General features: G+C 40.1%; 1 protein-coding gene and 1 pseudogene across 2 annotated transcripts in view; both read right to left on the reverse strand.

Annotated features, from left to right (window-relative positions):
• Positions 1 to 4,813, reverse strand: part of LOC124979513 (high mobility group protein B2-like) — a 30,137-nt pseudogene extending 25,324 nt beyond the window's left edge.
• Positions 1 to 20,840, reverse strand: part of Hecw2 (HECT, C2 and WW domain containing E3 ubiquitin protein ligase 2) — a 373,687-nt gene that overhangs the window by 266,923 nt on the left and 85,924 nt on the right. The window lies entirely within an intron of this gene.

The following is a 20,840-nucleotide window of genomic DNA, read 5'->3' on the forward strand; positions in this document are numbered from 1 at the left end:
CCCTTATTTTGGTCTAGTTTCTGCACATGAGAGAAATCATCTAATCCTTGATTTTTGGGGGTCTGGCTTATTTCACTTAGCATGATGTTCACAGGTTCTATCCATTTAACAACAAATGCCATAATTCCATTCTTTTTTTTTATTAAAATTATTTTTAGGGCTGGGGACATAGCTCAGTTGGTAAGGTGCTTTCAAGGTAAACACAGGGCCCTGGGTTCAATCCCCAGCACCACAAAATAAATAAATAAATAAATAAAATAAAATAAAATCATTTTTATTTTTACAGACTGCATTTTGATTCACTGTAAACAAATGGGGTACAACTTTTCATTTCTATGGTTGTACACAATGTAGATTCACACCATTCATGTAATCATACATATACATAGGGTAATACTGTCTGTTTCATTCTACTATCTTTCCTTCCTCCACCACCTTCTACCCTATTTTCCTCTACACTATACAAAGTTCCTTCATTCTTCTCTTACCCCTACCACTTCCCCTTGTTATATACTGTCATGCACTTGTCAGAGAAAACATTCAGCCTTTGGTTTTTTGGGCTTGGCCTATTTTCACTTAGCATGATATTTTTCAACTTCATCCATTTACTAGCAAATGCCACAATTTTATTCTTCTTTATGGCTGAGTAATATTCCATTGTGTATATATACCACAGTTTCCATTCTTATTTATGACTGAGTAAAACTCCATCAAATATATCATATATATCACATTTTCTTTAACTCTTCATCTGTTGATGAGCATCTGGGATGGTTCCATACCTTGGCTATTATGAACTGTGATGTTATGAACATTGATGTGGTCATATCCCTATAGTAGCTTATTTTAGATCTTTTGGATATATACCAAGGAGTGGGGTTGCTGGGTTATATACTTCAAGTCCTGGTTTTTGGGGGGAACCTCCATACTGATTTCCAGAGTGGTTGTACTAATTTACAATCCCACCAACATTAAAAAAGTGTTCCTTTCCCCCACATCTTCTACAGCATTTCATGCAATTTGTATTCTTGATGGCTGCCACTCTAACTGGAGATGAAATTTCAGTGCAGTTTTGATTTGCATTTCCCTAATTGCAAAAGATGCTGATATTTTTGTTGGTCATTTGTATTTCTTCTTTTGAAAAGTGTCTGTTTAGTTCATTTGCCCATTTGTGAATTGGGTTATTTGTTTTTATGGTGGTAAATTTTTTGATTTCTTAATTCTGGATATTAATTCCCTGTCAGAAAAGTAGCTAGCAAAGATTTTCTACCACTTCTTATATTCCCTCTTCACATTCTTATTTCCTTTGCTGTGCAGAAGCTTTTCAATTTGATGTCATTCCATGTATTAATTTTGTAATTATTTTCTGAGCTTTAGGGGTCCTATTGAGGAAGTCATTGTCTGTGCCTACAGGCGGGCGTGTTGGCCCTACATTTTCTTACAGAAGTTACAAAGTTTCAGATCTAATTCCTAGGCCTTTGATCCATTAAGTAAGCTTTTAATGATCAGTATGCAAGATCAAAAGAGTTTAGAAACCACTGCTCAAGATGACCATTAACTGACTTTATAAACCACCTATCCAAATAACCTACACCCAGGCCTTGGAGGTGACAGAGATTTTAGAGAACTGGATTTTTAAGAGAGAATTTATTAGTGAAAAATATCTTGAACCAGATGACTAAAACTGCAGTCTAAAAACAGCCTGTCTCTGCCAACTTTCTACAGACCCAATTTTACTTCAAGATGAAAGTTGATATAAATGCCAACCAGTGCAGCACCAAGACTAGTTTTATTAATGTTGAAATTTTTTTTTATTTTTCAAAGAAAAGGAAAGGGAAAATAAGTCATCCGAACAACTCATACGGGAACAGGACACAATCTAGGAAACTGAGTGCCACTCTTCAACACAAGTGCTAAATTAACATTCTCTAACTGCTTCCAGCTATTGATATTCTTTTTGGAACAGGCAGGACATATTTAGAAAATGGCACATCACCAGAAAATGTGGGTGAGGGTGTGGAGGGTGTGGGATTCTGCCTAATACAATGCAGCCAGAATTTTTCCAAAACCAACTTCAGGAACCAGAAAAGAAAATCTGTTTCACAAACTCTTTCGATTACAGTGTAATCCTCCAATAAAAGAATATGAAATCACACAGTATCATCTTACTATAAATAACTCTTCAAAGAAGCTGTATTTTAAAATATAGCCTCCCGTGCTGGGGGTGTATCTCAGTGGTACAGCACTTGTCTAGCATGTATGAGGCCCTGGGCTCGATCCCCAGCACAACAAAACAAAACAAGAGAAATATAAAATGCAGCCTTTGGGCGACTGATCTTAGTTACCATCAAATACATTTATAATAAAAAGTATATAGTTTTACTAAGTGTTTAATGAGGTATTTTAAATATACCATTGGTGAAAATAAGCACTTAAATATAACTTTCAGTAAAAATGAAATGACTATTCACACATACCACTTATCTATTTAACAATGGACAGACAATGTAAGAAAGTGCACATCAACCACTATCATAAAGGCCTGCGTTTTGACAGGAGCAGAATAGAGGTGGGTAGATACTATGAATCTCATTTCATCAGAAATTAAGGGAAATTAATAGATGTATTAGGATAGTATTCATTTCACTCTAATAACAACATTTTCATACCAGGCAAAAGAAAGACATTTCAAAAGATCCTTCACATTCAGTTGGATACCAGCTAAGAAAATTTCTGTAAAGGTTCCGGTAGTACCAATTAATCCAGACATCTACTTTGTAACTTGTGTAAGGGAGCTCACACATCTACAAAAGGCACTGGCTGCCATCTTCTATCCGATAATGAAAACAGCTCTCATCCTGTCTCCATTGCTGTCTACTTTTTTTAGAATTGATTCCTACAAAATGTATGTAGTATAGGATGTAAAAGGTCATTCCAGGATAGATAAGTTTTGGATGAAAGCATTTGCTAGGGTTTCTAATGTCTTCCCTCAAGTACATTAGAAGAGGTAAATTAATCATTCTAACATCCAGACTCCTAAAGTAGAGGCCTGTTAGTTAGAATATGTTGAATACAGAAAGCATGGTCTGTGTCACAGCCTCATACCCCATCCTCAACCCTTTGGGCCCAAGGAGAAGGGTCTTATCACAGATGGGCCTCTAGAGCTTCCATGTTTCTCTGATGCACAACAATGGCTAGGTCCATGGTCCCATGGTGTTCCTCCCAGAAACCACCCATGAAAAAACCCTCCTCAGTGATTTTCTCTGAGATGCTCATAAGTGCCCTGAACATCATTGCCCCCATCCACCTGGTTCTGCATCCCTTGATGGGGTTGAAGAGTTCCTCCTTCCAGTGACGGGCAGAGACTAGCAACTGTCCAGGTTGGACAGCTCCTGAATCTGTTCACCTTTCTTGCTAGAATTCTTTCAGATGCAAATAATGGGAGGGGAGGAAAAGGGAAGGGTAGAAAAGGAGAAAAGGGCAAAAAGAGGGAAGAAAGGAGGGGAGGGGAATGAGAGGGCAGGAAAGGAAAAGAAAAGAGGCTCACTTAACTAAAATATCTAAGGGTGGATCTCATCTTCAGATGCAGCTGGATCAGGAGACCTCATCAGAACTGGATCTCTTTTTCTTCACTTCTCACTTCGGTTTTTCTCTGCAAGATCCCCATTTCCTAGCAGGCTCTCACAGTTGTAGTAGCAACCAGGCTTACATCTTTCCAGCTTCAAGTCCAGTGAAAAAGTATCTCTTTCTTAAGAATTCCAACAAATTTTCCAGTGAAAACTCATCAGCTCTAACTGACCTCTTGTGGTCAATCTGAAAACCCATCATTGTAATCTGATAGGGCAAGGAGTCTCTGATGGGCCCAGGCTGGATCGTACACCTACATAAAAATTAAATTATAAAAACAACAAACCCAAAACAAAAAAGGCAAGATTCTGTTTTTAAAAATTCAGATAACAACCATCAAGTACATCTTATTTTAATCTAAAAAACACTAAACTTCTAAAACATCTAAAAATATGATAGTTAATTTACATTTCATCCAATGCTCTCACTGGTTTCATATTCTATATATTATCTAATTTGGTTACTGATAAACCCAGAGAACAAGAAAGTAGAGCTTAAAATTTGGGGTACCTAAAACAGTGGAGTTCTGAACTATAAAAGATTGAACTTTTTTCCCTGAAAAAAAAAGCCAAAAAATCTACATAGATATGATATTCTATCCTCAAATCATTAATAGTAAAAGCTAAAATTAATATGTGCAAAGGAGAAATGTAATGACATGTGGAAGAATGTAATAAATACTTTTCCAGCAGTCGTCTAAGAAGAATTTTCATCTACTCAATTCATCAAATTGCTGTCATTAAAAAAAAAAAAAAATTAAGCCCAATCTGAGTTTCTTTATTAAAGGTAGAAATTAATAGGGCATGGTATGAAAGGGAAAATAAGGAAATTAGGAAATTTTTTATCTTTTTTGAATAAAGAAAACACTTTTTCCAAGCCGTTCTCAGCTTTCAAGTGTTTAGGGAGAAAAACACGCAATGGAATGCAGAAGGCATTTACCCTCAAAATCCCTTCAAATGTCACAGGTGATTTCATTTTCAATAGTGGCATAATTGAATACAAAGGTTGTGCTACTACTTCCCTTTAGTTCTTTTCAAATGCTTGTTGTCCAAAAATATAAGTGAATACTTCATACTTCTTTGAAACAAAATCTGATAGGAACACTCTAAGCTCCTGTTGCATACCTGTCAGCCTGACGGGCCAGCATACGAGGACCACCCTGTCTTCTAGGAGCTGAGCACCCCATAGAGGGCACAGCTCCACTCATGAAACAAGTCTCTAGTGGCACTTCGAGGTTGGCACAGAAGCAGTGGGAAATTCAAGGAGAAATCAGAGCGTCCCCAACATCAGAAGTGACTTCAGGCCAAGAGGGGACTTAGACTCTGAAGAGCAGTAGGATTTAGAGAGAATGCAGAGAAACAAAAAGCATCCCACCCAAGTCCCTGTTTGACTAATTCATGATGGTTCTTGTGACGACAAACCCAGTTTCACAGACACGTCGTCCCCTGGCTGCTGGTACGAATGCCATTACTTTCCCATTGTTCAGTAATGTAAAAGGCAGTTTTAGTTTTTCCCAAGAGGCTGCACTTGGGAAGCAGAGGTGGAAGAAACACTTGAGCCCAAGAATTCAAGACCAACCTGAGCTACACATCAAGAGTTCATCTAAAAAAAAAAAAAATCCCAGGAGCCTCGGAGTCACTACTATTTGACTATATAATTCTCTAAAGTATGTTTGAATATTCTGTTGCTTATACTCAACAACCCAAATAAATAAAAAGGGTATGTGGAGGAGGAATTGTTCTTATCACGATTCATTGATTCTTTTTTAACTTACTTCCCATGTTTCCTTTTTACCTACACAGCGTACATTTTTTTCATAAAGATTAGTATCAGAAAAGCACAACTCCTACCAGGAGATAAAACCCAGCCCTGCAACTGAGAACAAGGCAGACTAAGATACGAGAGAGCTGCCTTGGTTTCCAGTTTCTCAGTCCATGGGAAATTCTGCACTGGTCTGTATCCCCAGATGGAAACTCACAGCATTCACAGCATCTGTAAGCGCAGCAGCAACCAAGACTAGGGCAGAGACAACCTCTGCACTGTGGGATACAAAAGAGGGGCCTCCTTCCAACAAACTCGATTACATAATTTTATCTCAAGAGGAAGAAGGGATCAAGCCAGCACCCATTAAAACCCCACTTAGTGAAAAGAAACACAACCAAAGTCAGGACCAAAGAGAGTAATACATAAGGAGAACTGACCACAGTGTAGTAGTGCATCCACCAATATGACCAGGATATGTCTCCTCTCCTCAGATACAAAGTCACCCCCTTCTTTTCCTTGTAATGGATAAAGAAACAGAAGTAGAGAGAACTGATCACTGCGAGCACATACAAGGTGGCAGATAAGAAAGTGAAGCCAATCATAGTGGCGTACGACTGCAAGTCCCAGCAACTCGAGAGACTAGGGCAGGAGGATCACAAGTTGGAGGCCAGCCGTGGCAACTTAGCAAGATTCTGCCTTGAAATATTAAAAAATAAATAAAGAGGGCTGAGGATGTAACTCAGTGGTAAAATCTTGCTCACGTCCTACGTGGGCAAGGGAAAGGGTTCCTGTCGGAGGGATGGGCTGGCTGTGAAATAAAAGGTATGAAATTCATATATCATAAAATAAGACAAAAGGCCAGACTATGGTAAAAGCAGGGGTGTGACCAGTTGAGCTTTCCAGAAGGGTCTGGCTCTAACAAAGGAAGGAGCCTGCACTTGCTTTTTTTATAGTGGTACAGATCAAAAGGGATCAGCAAACGCTTCTTTGAGAAAAAAAAAAAACAGGAGAGGGGTGGGGGTAAGCAGGCCATTTGGCTCTAATGGGTCACTTCCATCTCTGGTGCTTGTGCTTGAACCTTGAGTGGTGAGTTAGAACAGGTTACCATGTGACTCAGGTGTTCTTCAACAGTGGATATCTGACTGTGAGTTCCTGAGACCAGGTTTTCCTGTCTAATGGTTGGAACTTCACCCTGTTCTCACACCATTCATGGATGGCTTTCCACAGTAAAACACCCCTGGGTTCAGTCCCCAGGACCAAAAAGAAAAAATGAAAAGAACCCAGGGAGTTTCTCATAACTTCTAGCTCTATCTCAGCCAAATGTCTTTCCCCTTTCTTCCAAAAGGAAATTTCTTATCTAAAATCACAAAAGTACCAACATTTCTTGCCATGTTCATCACCCTCATTACAGACATAAAAACAATAAGGAGTAAGAATTTGTGCTTGCCAACAAGATTGTCTGCTCTTTGCCAAGGTCCTAAGGAATCCTCAATCTTCAGGACAGAAAGTACTACTGACATTTGGGTGAAACAGCTCTTTCTTGTGCAGGCTGTCACCAGGAGAACAGGGCAGCCTCCACTAAGTTCCAGCAGCCCTTCCAGTCGCAATCAAAATTGCCCCAATGCATTTCCTAGACTGCCTCGGGCTGGGAATCACTGGGTTGCTGAACCACAGCTGTTCCCTCTGCTCCACGGTTGAGTCTCCATTCAGTGCTTGACCAAGAACGCCACAGTTATATGGTAGTCAGTATTTCCAAGGACAAACACAAGATCTCACTCCTTTCCCCACCACCAACCTTCCTTATTTCTATATCTAAGACCTACACTCAAAAGTTTATTTTTTGTTTTTCTTTATTTTTTTTAATTGTTATTTTTTACAGACTGCATTTTGATTCATTGTACACAAATGGGGCACATCATTTCATTTCTATGGTTGTGCACAATGTAGATTCATACCATTCGTGTAATCATACACGTACATAGGGTAAGGATATCTATCTCATTCCACCGTTTTTCATACTCCCTTCCCTGTCATTTCCCTCTACACAATCTAAAGTTTCTCCATTCTTCTCTACTCCCCACCCTCTACTCCCCATTATATATCCAAAAGTTTTGATTTGTTGGACTCTCTTCATTCAAGTCCCATGCTTTCTTCTCCATCTTGCCCTACCTTTCCAGTCCCTGTAGCATTCTCTTGCGTGAAGAAGTTTTGCTTTTTTTGGTACTGAGGATATAACCCGGGGGCACTTTACCACTGAGCTACATCTCCAGTCCTTTTTATTTTTTATTTCGAGGCTAGGTCTTGCTAAATTACTGAGGCTGGCCTTGAACTTGCAGTCCTCCTGCCTCAGCCTCCCGAGTCACTGAGATTGTAGGCACGTGCCACTGCATCCATTTGCCTGAAGAACTCTTAACTGGTTTCCCTGTTTCAGCACATCCTCCAGCTGCTCCTGGTCTGTGTTAACTGTAGCTCTGTTGGTGCATTATCCACACTTTGAATTATTTCAAGAACTTCTTACAGCCTACTAAATTAAGTACCGTGATCTGGCACTTGAGACCTCTTATAGCACGACCCCCCTAATGACTTTCCACACCACACCCACCGCTCCTCTAAAAATATCTGTTTTCCAATTGTATATTCTTCCCCAACCAGGTCCCTATCTCAGTCACCTGCTGTCTCCATCTCTATCAAGAACAGAGATGTCTGCCTGAAATGACTTTCTTTCTACATTTCTAGTCAAATCACATTGGTTTGGTGAGTCCCTCTCACAAAGCTTTTCCAACTTCCCCAACATAAGAATCCCTTCTTATTTTATTTGCCCGCCCCCAGTACTTTATGCTCTCTTTTATACTAATCTATCCACCATGATGAAAAAAATGTCATATTGGGGTTGATCACCATGCAGCCCTGATTCCTGCCTGGGCTCAGTCCATTAGAATTGAGTGAGGCCTCAAGGGTAGAAGAGGCTCTCAGCCTCAGGCCGGCAGCACATTCCCTCCCCAGCCATAGTGACAGGTTTGGGGGCTTGCATCCTACAAGACAAAACAACAGTGCTCAGTCTGTCTGAGTTACAGTTCGACCCTTGCTTTTCTTTAGGAGCTGAGGAAAGCATTGAACATGGAGGATGGAAAGTTGACCAAGTGAGAGACCCCCATCTCAACAACACTGAGGCCTGCACCTCCACACACAAAACCTAGAACTATCCTTGGAGTTTTCAATGGCATGGGTTAAAAACATTCTCTTCCTGCTTAAGCAAGTTTGATTTGAGGACCATCATGACCATAGAGTCCTGCCTTTAACAACATTTGTATTTCTGTTGGCTACCTAAGCAGAATGTCTGACCCTTATGTTTTCCTCCATGCTCAGCTCCACTGGGTCGCCGTACCTTTATATGTGTACATTTATAAACATATGTGCCTGAACATACTAAGCAGTTGTCTTCAAGGACAGTCTTGACATGAATTTGGGAATAAATATTTTCTTTGGGAAGAAATAAGGATTTAATTTTAGCCTTTGCAGTCTCCCCAGTCATGCTTTATCACTTGTAGCCGGTAGACACTGAAAAGCTTTCATTAGCAAGTTTCATAAGGTTTTGGATTCATAATTAAACTCTTCTGTGAAAGCCTATCTCTGCTTTCAGGATTACCTAAGTACTTATGGCATATGGTAAAGCAGGTGTTTGGCAGCAAATGTTTTTTAAAACATCTTTTAAAGACCACAAACTTGTTTTCTCATTCTAAAATTAGAAAGAATATCACAATTTTAGCTTGGTTTCCGACCCTTTCAAATGCACAGTAATTCCATCCTATTTAGAAGTCACAGCCTTATTAGGTACAGTCAAAAGAGATGTGGTCCAAGTGAGCTTCACAGTTGCTCTTTGTGCCCAGAGCACAAATGCTCTGGAAAAGTAAGCACAGATGTGCCCCATCACACTGCAATGCTGGAGACTCACTCCCGGTGGAAACTGTTAGGTAGTAGCTAGCAATGAGCAGTGAAATGCACGGTAAGATCGCAAAGTGTTCTCTAAATTACTTTAGGGTCCTTCTTGAAACTATCTTAAGAGTGGACAAGAAAACAAAAGGTGGTAGTTAATTTGTAAAAATAAATAAATAAATAAACAAAAGCAAGGTAGCTACTTGGAAACCATGTCAAGAGAATAGGATTAATGGAACTAACTCTTGACAGGGTCCACTGAGGTTGATGTGAAGTTAGGAAATATGGTTATAGGTGTCTCCATTTGTCTGGAAAGGAAGATTCCTTTAGGCACACTAACGTAACTTCTGATGAGCTATTGACCCCGGTGTCCACATTAACATGGGATTAACTTATAGATGAAGCCCCCCTAAATAGGATGGCCACCATGAAAATTCTGGAGAAGACTTACAAAGGTCAAAAACTCCACCACCCAACATGAAGAAGGAGTCAACACCTGACTGGCAAAGAGTACAGAAGGTGGGCCCCAGTTCTCCCAATAAATATCAAACAGTAATAAAATAAGGACAGCATTATCTCCTTCATTCTCTGCTCACAGACAACCCACTCTCTCTCTTGAGAGTGCTCTCTGCTTGAGCCTCACTTTGCTTTTACTTTGCTTTCACTTATAATAAAGTTCTCTTGATGACTTTTGGTGTCTGGCTTGACTTTCTTTCATAGGAACACAAGAACTGAGGTTTGGAGTTTTAGCTCCCTGCTTTCCTGTGACAGAAACCACCAGCAGACCATCTCCAGGGAGACCCACAGGGTGCTACTCATTCTGGCTTGCAATCTCAGAAAGCTATTTGTGACATTCCAACACGCAGGGTGTGTTTTCAAAGTTTGCATTTCATAAAATAAGCATACAGAAAAATCAAAATGCCAATTAGATAGATTATGATTTTTAAAAAAACTATAGGAATTAGGAAATCAAATTCACCTGACCACCACACTCTCTCTCATTGCTAAACTATAAGAAAGACAAATTATAATCAGAAGATTATTGTGGTGAACACTAAAATTTTAAAAAAGGCGGGGGGGTGGATTTAGATGCCTTTACAACATGTACCGAACCTCAGCTGAGACAGCTTAAGCAGTCTTTGTTCTTATACGAATCCAAGTAAACTGACCACCTTTCCCTCCCCATGGTGAAAGCCCCCTGCACAAGGGCAACTTCCTTCCTTTTCTCCATGTTTTCTCACTGCCTTCTCTTCAGGGATCTGCAGTGTTTGAAACAAAATAAACTTCCTGTTCAAAGAGTGAAGAAGAGGGAAATGCCATTAAAGGTATTTAAATACAATGGCTATCCCCCTTACCCACAGTTTTGCTTTCTGAAGTTTTAGTTACCCATGGTCAGTTGCTGTCCAAAACTATTAAATGGAAAATTCCAGAAATAAACAATTCATAAAATTGAAACTTACAGACTGTTCTAAAGAGTGTGATGAAATCTCACACTGTCCCACTCCATCCTGCTCAGAGTGTGAATCAGCCCTTTGTGCAGCACAGCGTTGAAAAGCTACACACACTACCCACCCCATAGTGTCTTAGAAGTCATCTCAGCTACCAGATCAACCACCAAGGTGCAGTGCTTGTGTTCAAGTAGCTCTTCTTTTAACTTGTAATGACACCAAAGAACAAGAGTAGTGATCTGGCAATTCCAATATGCCAGAGAGAGGCTGTATTATGCTTTCTTTCAGTGAAAAGGCGAGCATTCCTCTTTGGTCTGTATGCACAGGATAAAACATAAGGTTTGATATACTCTGGGGTTTCAGACATCTGTGGGTCTTGGTATCCTCTGCAGAGAGGGAGGAACCACTGTATAAAAAATTTCCCCTTTCTTCTATGATCTTTCTCTTAACTAGTTGTGGTGCTTTTAGTTTGCTTTTTAACATTGCCTTCCTGGGAGTACAAGGATACTCACAGAACCACTACGGCCCTTCTCAGGCACCCAAGGGCCTCGTCCATGACTTGGCCGAGGTGTGCAGCACCCACAGGTATAGAGCTCCCCCTCCCACCAGCTACTGGACTGACAATGCCCAGGCCAGTATGGAGCCCAAGACAGGCATGGACCCTTGCATAAGGATAAAGGTTCCAAGCTTTGGGATCATATTGTATAGTTCCAAATATCTTGTGTGACTAGGCAACAAAATTTGGGGTAAGTTCTAATGACTTCATGTCCTTTCTCTAAAGTGGGAAGTAATAATAATAGTTGCCACTTCATTAAGTCAGTAGATTATGAGAGATGACATGAGAAAGTGCTCCATACAGTGGCTCCCAGTAAGCACCCTGTTAATGTCTGTCACTAGTGACGTGACAAGGAATTGTTTTAAGTCTTGCTGCTATCTCACTCAGTAGGGTGAACTAGGTCACTCTTACCTCTTCCACGTACCACACACTTGTTAAGCGATCAAGACTTAGCTTTTCCTTTCCAGTTTGTATTATAAGGGATTGGAGATGTAGTGCAGTGATCGAATGCTTGCCCAGCATGCATGAAACAACAGGTTCAATCCCCAACACTGCACACAAGTTTCATGAAATGCCAGCTTGGTTCCAAATACACCCTGCTACCTAGTACACCATGAATCCTGTAGGACAGCACTTGTTAGGAGCTCACCACTCACATATTCAGTACTTCCTCAAATAGTCACTCTATTCTGCTACCATTCTCTCAGCTACCAAATTCACAAATCCCTGTTCCTGTCCTATATTGTCCTATGGACTTGAATAGTAGTACCATTCCAGGAATCAAGGAGTCCCAAGAAAAAGGCTCATCTCCTAGACAAAGATTTTTTGTTTGTTTGGTTTTGGTTTTGGTTTTGGTACTGGGAATTGAGCCCATGGGCACTTTACCACTGAGTTATATCTCCAGCTCTTTTTATTTATTTTTTGAGACTTGGCTTGCTAAATTACTTAGGGCCTCACTAAGTTCCCAAGGTTGGCCTGGAACTTGTAATCCTCCTACCTCAGCCTCCCAAGTCTGAGATTACAGGTGTGAACTACTGTTTTAGTCAACTTTTTTTGTTGTTGTGACTAAAGGATCCAACCAAACGACTGTAAAGGAGGAAAGGTTTATTTAGGGCTCACAGTTTCAGAGGTCTTAGTCCACAGAAGGCCAGCTTCATAGAAGGTAGGCTCTATCCCTTAGGGTTCAAGGTGAGGTAGAATATCATGGCAGAAGAGTGTGACAGAGGGAAGCAGCTCACAAGGTGATCAGGAAACAGAGAGACTCTATTTCTGGCCAGGTACAAATATATACCCGATAGCCACACTTCCAATGAACTATCTACAGCCACACCCCACCTGCCTCCAGGTACCACTCAGTTAATCCCATCAGGGATTAATTCACTGAATAGGTTAATGCTATAACCCAATCATTTCTCCTCTGAATCTTCTTACTTTGTCTCACACATGAGCTTTCGGGGGACACCACATCTAAACCTTAACATTCCGCCTCTTACCCCCCAAAGCTCACTCTCATCTGACAATGCAAAATGCAATTAGTCCATTCCCAAGAGTCCCCATAGTCTCAACAGTTCTCATACTGCTCAAAGTTCAAGTTCAAAGTCTTCTCTGAGGCTCAGGACAATCTCGCATTGTAAACTCCTATAAAATTAAAAGCAATTTACAAGTATCCAATATATAAAGGTACACAGTAAATATTTCCATTCACAAAATTAGGGGTACAGAAGGAAGGGATAGGACCAAAGCAAAACCAAAGTCCAGCTGGGCAAACAAGCTCCATGTCTGGCATCTGGGGCACATGGCATCAAGATGTTCTCTCCAAAGGGCTTGTGTAGTTCTGCCCCTATGGCCTTGTTTGTTACAGTCAAAGTGGTCTCTCTGTTGGCTTGTCTCTTCTCAACCCCTGTAGCTTTCCTAGGATGATGTCCCATAATACTGGCATTTTTTAATCTCTGGGGTCTCCACTGCAGCTTCGGCTTCCTCCTCAAATCTCCACACTTTGCCTTCTCAGGGAGTGCCTGCAGGGACTCCGATCTTGCTGCACTTTGCCTGGCCTTCAAGGTCTTCCTTTGAAATCTTGGTGGAAACCTCCATGACCCGTAACTCCAGCATCCTGCATTCCTGCAGAACTAGCAACATGTGGTTGACACCAAGTCTACTACCATCTTGAGCAGTAGTCAAGCTTCCAGATACCCTGGCTGCAGCAGCCTCTGAGTGTCTGGGTGGCTAAGCGCATTGAAAAAACTTCCTAGGCTCCCTTGAGCAAGAATGGTGACCCACTGATCTGTTCTCAAGAAAATTTTCACCTTATTCCCTTGAGCTTGAAATGGGTGTGGTTCTGCCAGCTTCTGACATGTCCTCAAACCTTCTTTCATACTGTCTCTGCACAAAGTTTTTAGTATTTCTTTAGTGGTGGTAATGTCTTTAACAAATGCAACTTCCTTAGCCCCAGTTTTACTCCTGCCTTTCAAGTTCAAGTTTTTTGAATCTTTCTGCTCTGCTTTCTGCTCCTGATTATCACAATAAATTTGGCTAAAAGCCACCAGCACCTGAATACTATGCTGCCTAGAAATTTCTTCTGTCAGATTAAGAAGTCCATCGCTTTTCAAATCAGCCTCATAGAAAGTCTCAGGACACAAGCCAAATGCAGACAACTTCTCGGCCATAACATAACCATGAATAGCCACTAGTCCAATTACCAATAGTGTTCTTCTTTTCCTCTAAACCCTCTTGAACCCTGTCTTCACTGTCTAGAGTGCTATTGGCATTCTGATCTTCTGAGCTCTCACTAGAATCAGCCATTAAGCTCCGCTTGCACTGCTACACATCTCAAAATTCCTCCCACCAGTTCAAAAAAGCTCCAAGAAATTATGAACCACATTGTCAGGTTAGTCACAGCACGGACCCCACTTCTCAGTACCAATTTCCTTTTTAGTCTGCTTTTTCACTGCTGTGACTAAAGGATCTGAACAGAACAATTTTAGGAGGAAAAGTTTATTTGAGGGCTCATGGCTTCAGAAGTCTAGCCCATAGAAGGCTGGCTCCATTCGTTGGGGCTCAAGGTGAGGCAGAACAACCTGGCAGAAGAGTGTGACAGAGAGAAGCATCTCACATAGTGATCAGGAAGCAGAGACACCTCAGTACTCACCAGATACAAATATATACCCCATAGCCACGCCCCCAGCTTCAGTCACACCCCACCTGCCTCCAGTTACCACTCAGTTAATCCCATCAGGGATTAATTCACTGATTAGGTTAAGGCTCTAACCCAATCATTTCTCCTCCAGACATTCTTGCGTTGTCTCACATGTGAGTGTTTCAGGACACCACATCTAAACCATAACAGCCACCATGCCCAGCTTAGGCTAAGCCTTTTTGAGTAAAAGCTTTTTTTGATTCATACAACCACTTCTTAACTCAGTCCTGCAGGATCCAGACACTCCCCAACTCCGAGGAGCAATAAGCTCATGCTGCTTCTTCTTCACTCCAGGTTTGTGCTGTGGGTTCTGAGATTCAACAAAAATTCAAGAAGGATTCATTGTCTCCCACTGATCATGGCCTGTAGGCTACAGAAGCACCTTGAAAGTCTGAAAGTTCCCACCCTCCACTGGAATCCTGACCTTTTCTCCCTTTCAGGAGAGAGAAGGGCAGGGCACTTGGAAAATTCTTAAGACCAGGGACTTCCTTGCATCTTTTTGATTCCTCCAAGGCCACCTACTTGGTGCCCTGCACATTTAATTATTACAAAAATCCCTGCTGGATTTTTATAATACTTAGGAACAATGAGTAAGACTGGCTTAATGTCAGGGTTTGCCGAAAATATATTACAAAGATAGATTTGGGCAAACTAGTGTAGAGACAATGATACTATTCTTAAAACCTGTTCCCTTCAACCAGAAATCCTAATTACTCCTGACTTCCCAGGAAAAGGCCTGGGTGGTTTCTTGCAGTTCTGCTACTAATTAACAATGTAAGATTCCAGCTAATGACTTAACCTCTCCAGGCAAATTCTTAATCTGAAATGTCGAGAGGTTGAATTACAAAATCTCTTAAGGACCCTTCCAGCTTAAAAGGTATGATTTTAAATAGAAGAGAGAAAACTGCCAGATGCCATTCTAAGGTAGTGAACTCACAGTCCCTGACACTATTTTCACAATAACTATTAATCAAAAATGCTTCATGACTATTAAATTGGATACTCAAATGACTAATGCTGCTGTAAATTCTAATATTATAATAACACAAATTTGAGTTGCCAAACAGACATCTAAATTGTATGTACAAGAGCCACAGGGTATTATCTAATATCTAGTGAAATAACAGTAGTAATGTTGATATTAATAACCTATTAGCATAACATGCAGCACATTTTAAAAGGCTAAATATGATCCTTTATTCTAGCATAGTTGTTTGTACATGAGTCAATCCAATATCTGCTGAATTCATTCATTTAGTTAAGAATTCCGCTACCGACAATTCTCTGTACAGGTTTTAGAGGCCGTACCATGTTAGGTGAGATAGCCTTGGCTAAGCCAGAGCACTCCTTCAATTCCTTTCCTTTCTTCACTTCTGTTCTCTGAAATGTAAGTGTAAAATTGAGTTATTAGTCATTTTTGTTGAAGGCTGACCCATTTTAAACCACATCATGGATTGCAGTCGGTACTATAAAAATGCACCTAGAGGCAGAAAAGTTTCCAGGAAACTGAAAAAGATTGGAATCCACAACAGTAGATAAAATCACAAAAGTATAGCCTGTACATAAGCAGCTCAGCATGCTGGCAAGTGGGACCTGCTTGGGGCTTAGGCTTCTACCTATCCTGGAAACTCAATGGCAATGAATCCAAATGCCATGCCATATAAAGGCAAGTATTTGTTAGCAGCCCCAACAAAAGTCAGCCCCAACCAAATTAAAGCCCAAAGTGTGGTCTCAAAAGATAATCAGCCTAAAACTGCTGTCATGCCTCTTCACAGGCTACAGAAACACTACCCTGGAAATGGGACAGGGAGGCCAACTGCAACTTAAGGAAGTAGCACTGGAGATGGAAAGTAAACCATGATCTCAGTCCTTCAAGCCCTTGGATTGTGCAGCTGAAAAGTGCAATGGAGAAGAAATCTGGGTACTTGGATTCAGGAGCCAGCTCTCCACCTAGGGAGGTTGAAACTCACTCAAGCCACTACCAATGTCTGGGCCCCAATGACCTGAAATAAGACTCAACTATCCAACTTCTAAAATCCTTTGTGAACCTAACATCCATGAATCTGTAGCATTCAATCAAATGTCTGGGTTGCCATTTTTGATACATTAGAAAAACCCTTCCTCTTTCACCTTCATGCCAACTTCTTTAATGTGGTTGGCATTTACATCTATCCTATCTGTTCTTACCACCTCACTCATTTTCTTACAGCTCTCCTGAAAAGTCTCCCAGCATGTTGGACTCTACACCCCACACACACACTGTGTGGCCCTACCATTCTGCCGCTCTCATTTCCCAAACAGCCCGGTTTTATCCCATTTCAGGCAGCTCACACATTTGACTTTTTCAAAAACAGAAGTCCTTCCTCCCCCAGGCATTGTTTTTATGAGTTGACATACTGTGAATAAAGTACATCCAGGTCAATGGCCGAAATCCAAATTCCTCATAGGCCTATCCACTAGAATTCAGTCTGGAAAGGGTCAGCTCACCTCAGTGATCTCCTAGCTGCCTGTTTTTGTAAATAAAAGTTTTGACGAAATACAGCCAAATGTACCCATTGATATATTGTCTACGGCTGAATAGTTGTAAAAGAGACAATATGACCAGCACAGCCTACTGTATTTACTCTTTAGTCCTTTACAGAAGTTTTCCAACCCTGCCCTGAGAGATACATGGTAAGCACAGCACTAGTTCGGTCTTATAGAGATCCCTGGATAAAGGTAGACCCTAAAGAAAGGATGATAATTAGTATTTATTGAAGATCTACTATTTGTTAAGCACCATGCCAGCTTTTTACCTACTTTTTCCTAAAGCAGTGATATTTACTAGAACTCCTCTAGGGCAGAAAGTATTGCTACCAATAAATGTGCCCAGTAGACACTCAACACTTACTTGTTGAACTGAATGGTCTTATTTAGGTCTCACAATGACCCACAAAGAAACTGAAGTTTAGGTAAATAGCAAGATGTGCACCCAGGTAGGTCTGAGTCTGTCCAATATTCCAAAAGACCAAAACAAGTCAGTTGTCTTCCTGGGAATAGAGTTATTACCACCACAACCTGATGATATGGAACTGGCTGTTACCAGCTTCCCCAAATTATCTTCCATACAACAATTCTATCCCAACATCATACACTGTGGTTTTTATACCACTCTGAGTATACCCTACAGGCATCATTCTCCCTGCTATGTAGGGGTTGATGCCTTCTACCTTCACAACCCAGGAGTGGTACCACTGATGATTTTTATCACTTTGTTGACAAGAAAACTGAAGCCAGTGAGTTTAAGTAACTTCAAGGTTGCCCAGCTATACAGGGCAGTGATGGGATTTGAATTCGGGAAGTCAGACTCCAGAACACCTACCCTTAGTCACCTATGCTACCTCCCTGCTACCATAATACGTGTCCACAAACTTAAACCCATGTCCTTCGTAAAGACTTGAAAATTGAAACAAACATCCAATTCCACATCTCCCCCTTATTCATCATATAATTCACTAAAATACTAAAAGTCAAGACATTTCATGGATTCTTTTAATCTTCCTTTCTATGCCACACACTCATTTAAGGTAAAGAGCATTTTCTATTGGGGATTGAACCCAGGGCCTTGCACATGGTAGGCAAGAGTTCTATCACTGAATCACATTCCCAGCCAGGTAAAGATCATTTTTCTAAGGAGCTTTAAGTCCAAACATTTAAACAACAGCAATAGTAACATATTCCTTTAAATAAAAACAATAATAATTTATTCCATTCAACTCTACCTGTAAGTTTAAGAAAGAAAAATATTTTGGTGGCTTTTGTTAGTTCAGGGTTCAGGTAAAACAGAGGACAACTACGTGAACTACACTTTCTTATTCACCATCCTGGTTATACAGCAATATTTGAAAAACAGAGGAGTGGACAAGGTTTCATAGGTTGGGAGATCTGTTTGCGTATTTTAAAAAAAAATTATTTTAATATAAAATAAATTAAAACCTCATTATTATGCACATCCTTATTTTATTTAGTTTAAAGCCTATGTTGATGATTTAGAAGCTATTGCTGTTAGCTCCTAATGTTAGTGGAATTAGGTATGTAATCACTATGTTAATCTAATCCATGACTAACATTAATGCAGTGATTATATGTATAATTCCACTCGGGGATTAAATTCAGGGACTATTCTTATAAATGTGTTATTTATTTTAGAAAGGTAAGGCCGGTAGAAAGGCCATACAACATACATGATAGTGTCAGAGGGAAGATACCACAGTTATGAAACATCCTACCACACATATAGGACATTCACAGACATTAAATTTGAAGGACTAGAACAAAGTAAAAGTAAATATTGTCTTCACAGTTGAAGAAGTTGATGCATGTTGTGTGTGTATATATATTAGTTCTCCAAAAACTAAGTTGAGGATCTGATGGGAGTATTAAAGATATCTAATTATCACCTAAGCTCAGTCTATTAAAGAGACAGGTTTGTATTATTGTCTTTTTAAGACACTGCCAGAGCAAGCTGTGTAAGTAAGCGGTTTATAAGAACAGTTATTTTTGTAACTCATACGAAATATTTTCATATTTATTGTGATAGCAAGAATGCCTGTTATTATAGAATATGAAGATGATCTTCTGAGCACTGAGATTTTTTTGTTTTGTTTTAAAAATACTTAGCTGTAAGTACAGCATAATTAATTACCTTACAACCTATCCATAAATCTCAGTCTGGGTAAGTTTACAATGTGTCTTTAGTCTGGTTATTCAACTTTCTCAGTTTAATGATCCTCATTTTGATCTTAACATAAAAATATATTTGTGATGGATAATTTTACATTGTTAACTTGATTGGGATAAAGGAGCTAGTAAAACCTTAATTTGGAAGGTATCTGTAATTTTTTTTCTGGGCATTGAATCAGTGGACTGAATCAAGAAGATCCACGGTACCAATGTGAGTGGGCCTGATGCAGTCTCTTGAGGGCTCAAATAGAACAAACGAAGAGGAAGGGTGAATTCTCTCTGTCTCTGTCTCATTAAGCTGGGGCTTCAGCTTCTCCTGCCCTAGATATCACCATCCCCCCATCACCACTCCTCACCATGTTCTAAGGTCTATTGTCTTGCACTGAATTACACCACAGACTTCCCTGGTTTTATAGCTTGCAGATGGGAGATGAAACCTTGTCTGACTCCTCTGTTCTATTTTGTCGGAGAACTCTAATACAGCATCTATGATGATATAACACTTCTAAACTATTTCAGGCAACTTGGCTACTATGTAGAAAGTTTATGAAATGATTTATGCAGTGACTCACCTTGGTGACCCAAAGTATTTGCACATCTACCAAACACCTCATTCATTCATTTAAGTACACAGAAAGCAGATACTTAACATGGAAGATGCTGGGCAGAGTCAAGGGTGATCTGAAATTCTAATAGAATACCATTCTCACCATCAAGGAGCCTACGGGTCAGTCCACCAGTGACTGGAACACAATGAGACAAATTCTCATTGTGGTATGCAGGGCAGAGAAGAGCCAAGTCAGCCTTAGGGGTTAAGGTCATTTAAAAAGAACGAGCAGAACATTCTGAACACCTGACAGTACACAGAGCACTCTCACATCATTCCTTCAGGAAATGGAGTTAGAAAAAATTCTTAAGTAAAGTCCAGAAAAGAAATAAATGTTTTCATAGTGTTAATTGAAATGCCTGTCATTTCCCTTAGGTGGGTACCTATTTCACAGTTACATCAATGTGTATATAAAGTTACCTAATAGGCAATACCTTCAGGAATAAATTTAATCCTCATTATACCTCAGTGCAAGGGTTCTAAATTGAAGATGCAAATCTTAGAAAATTCTCACATAAAAACAGGATAGTAGCCAGAAGAAAGGGAAGGAAAAATGAAGTACACACAAAACAGTGAAATGTATGTTGGACTTGAACAGAAGGGAGGGTCTTGAACAGTTTATCAAGCTAAAGTTTATGTGAGGGCATTCAGGGAGAGACTGTCTCTTTATCCCTCAGCTTCTTCATTGAATCCCTATTGGCAAGGCTTATCTATACCTTTCCAGAATAAGCAATGACTGTCTCGCCATATTGAAAAATTTCACTAAGGTCACAACCCAATTAAAGCCATTCATAAATAATGGTAATTTTTTTCAAAAGCCAGCAAAGGAATTCAAAAAATAATCATTAATTCAACAAATGTTCACAACATACCATTTTAATTTGCTCAGGACACATCAGCAAAGTACCATAGCCTGGGTGGCTTAAACAACATAAATCTATCTTCTTGCAATTCTAAAGGCTACCAGACATTATATCAGCAGGGCTGGTT

This window comes from Sciurus carolinensis, chromosome 3 (assembly GCF_902686445.1).
Source record: "Sciurus carolinensis chromosome 3, mSciCar1.2, whole genome shotgun sequence".
Taxonomy (NCBI): Eukaryota; Metazoa; Chordata; class Mammalia; order Rodentia; family Sciuridae; genus Sciurus; species Sciurus carolinensis.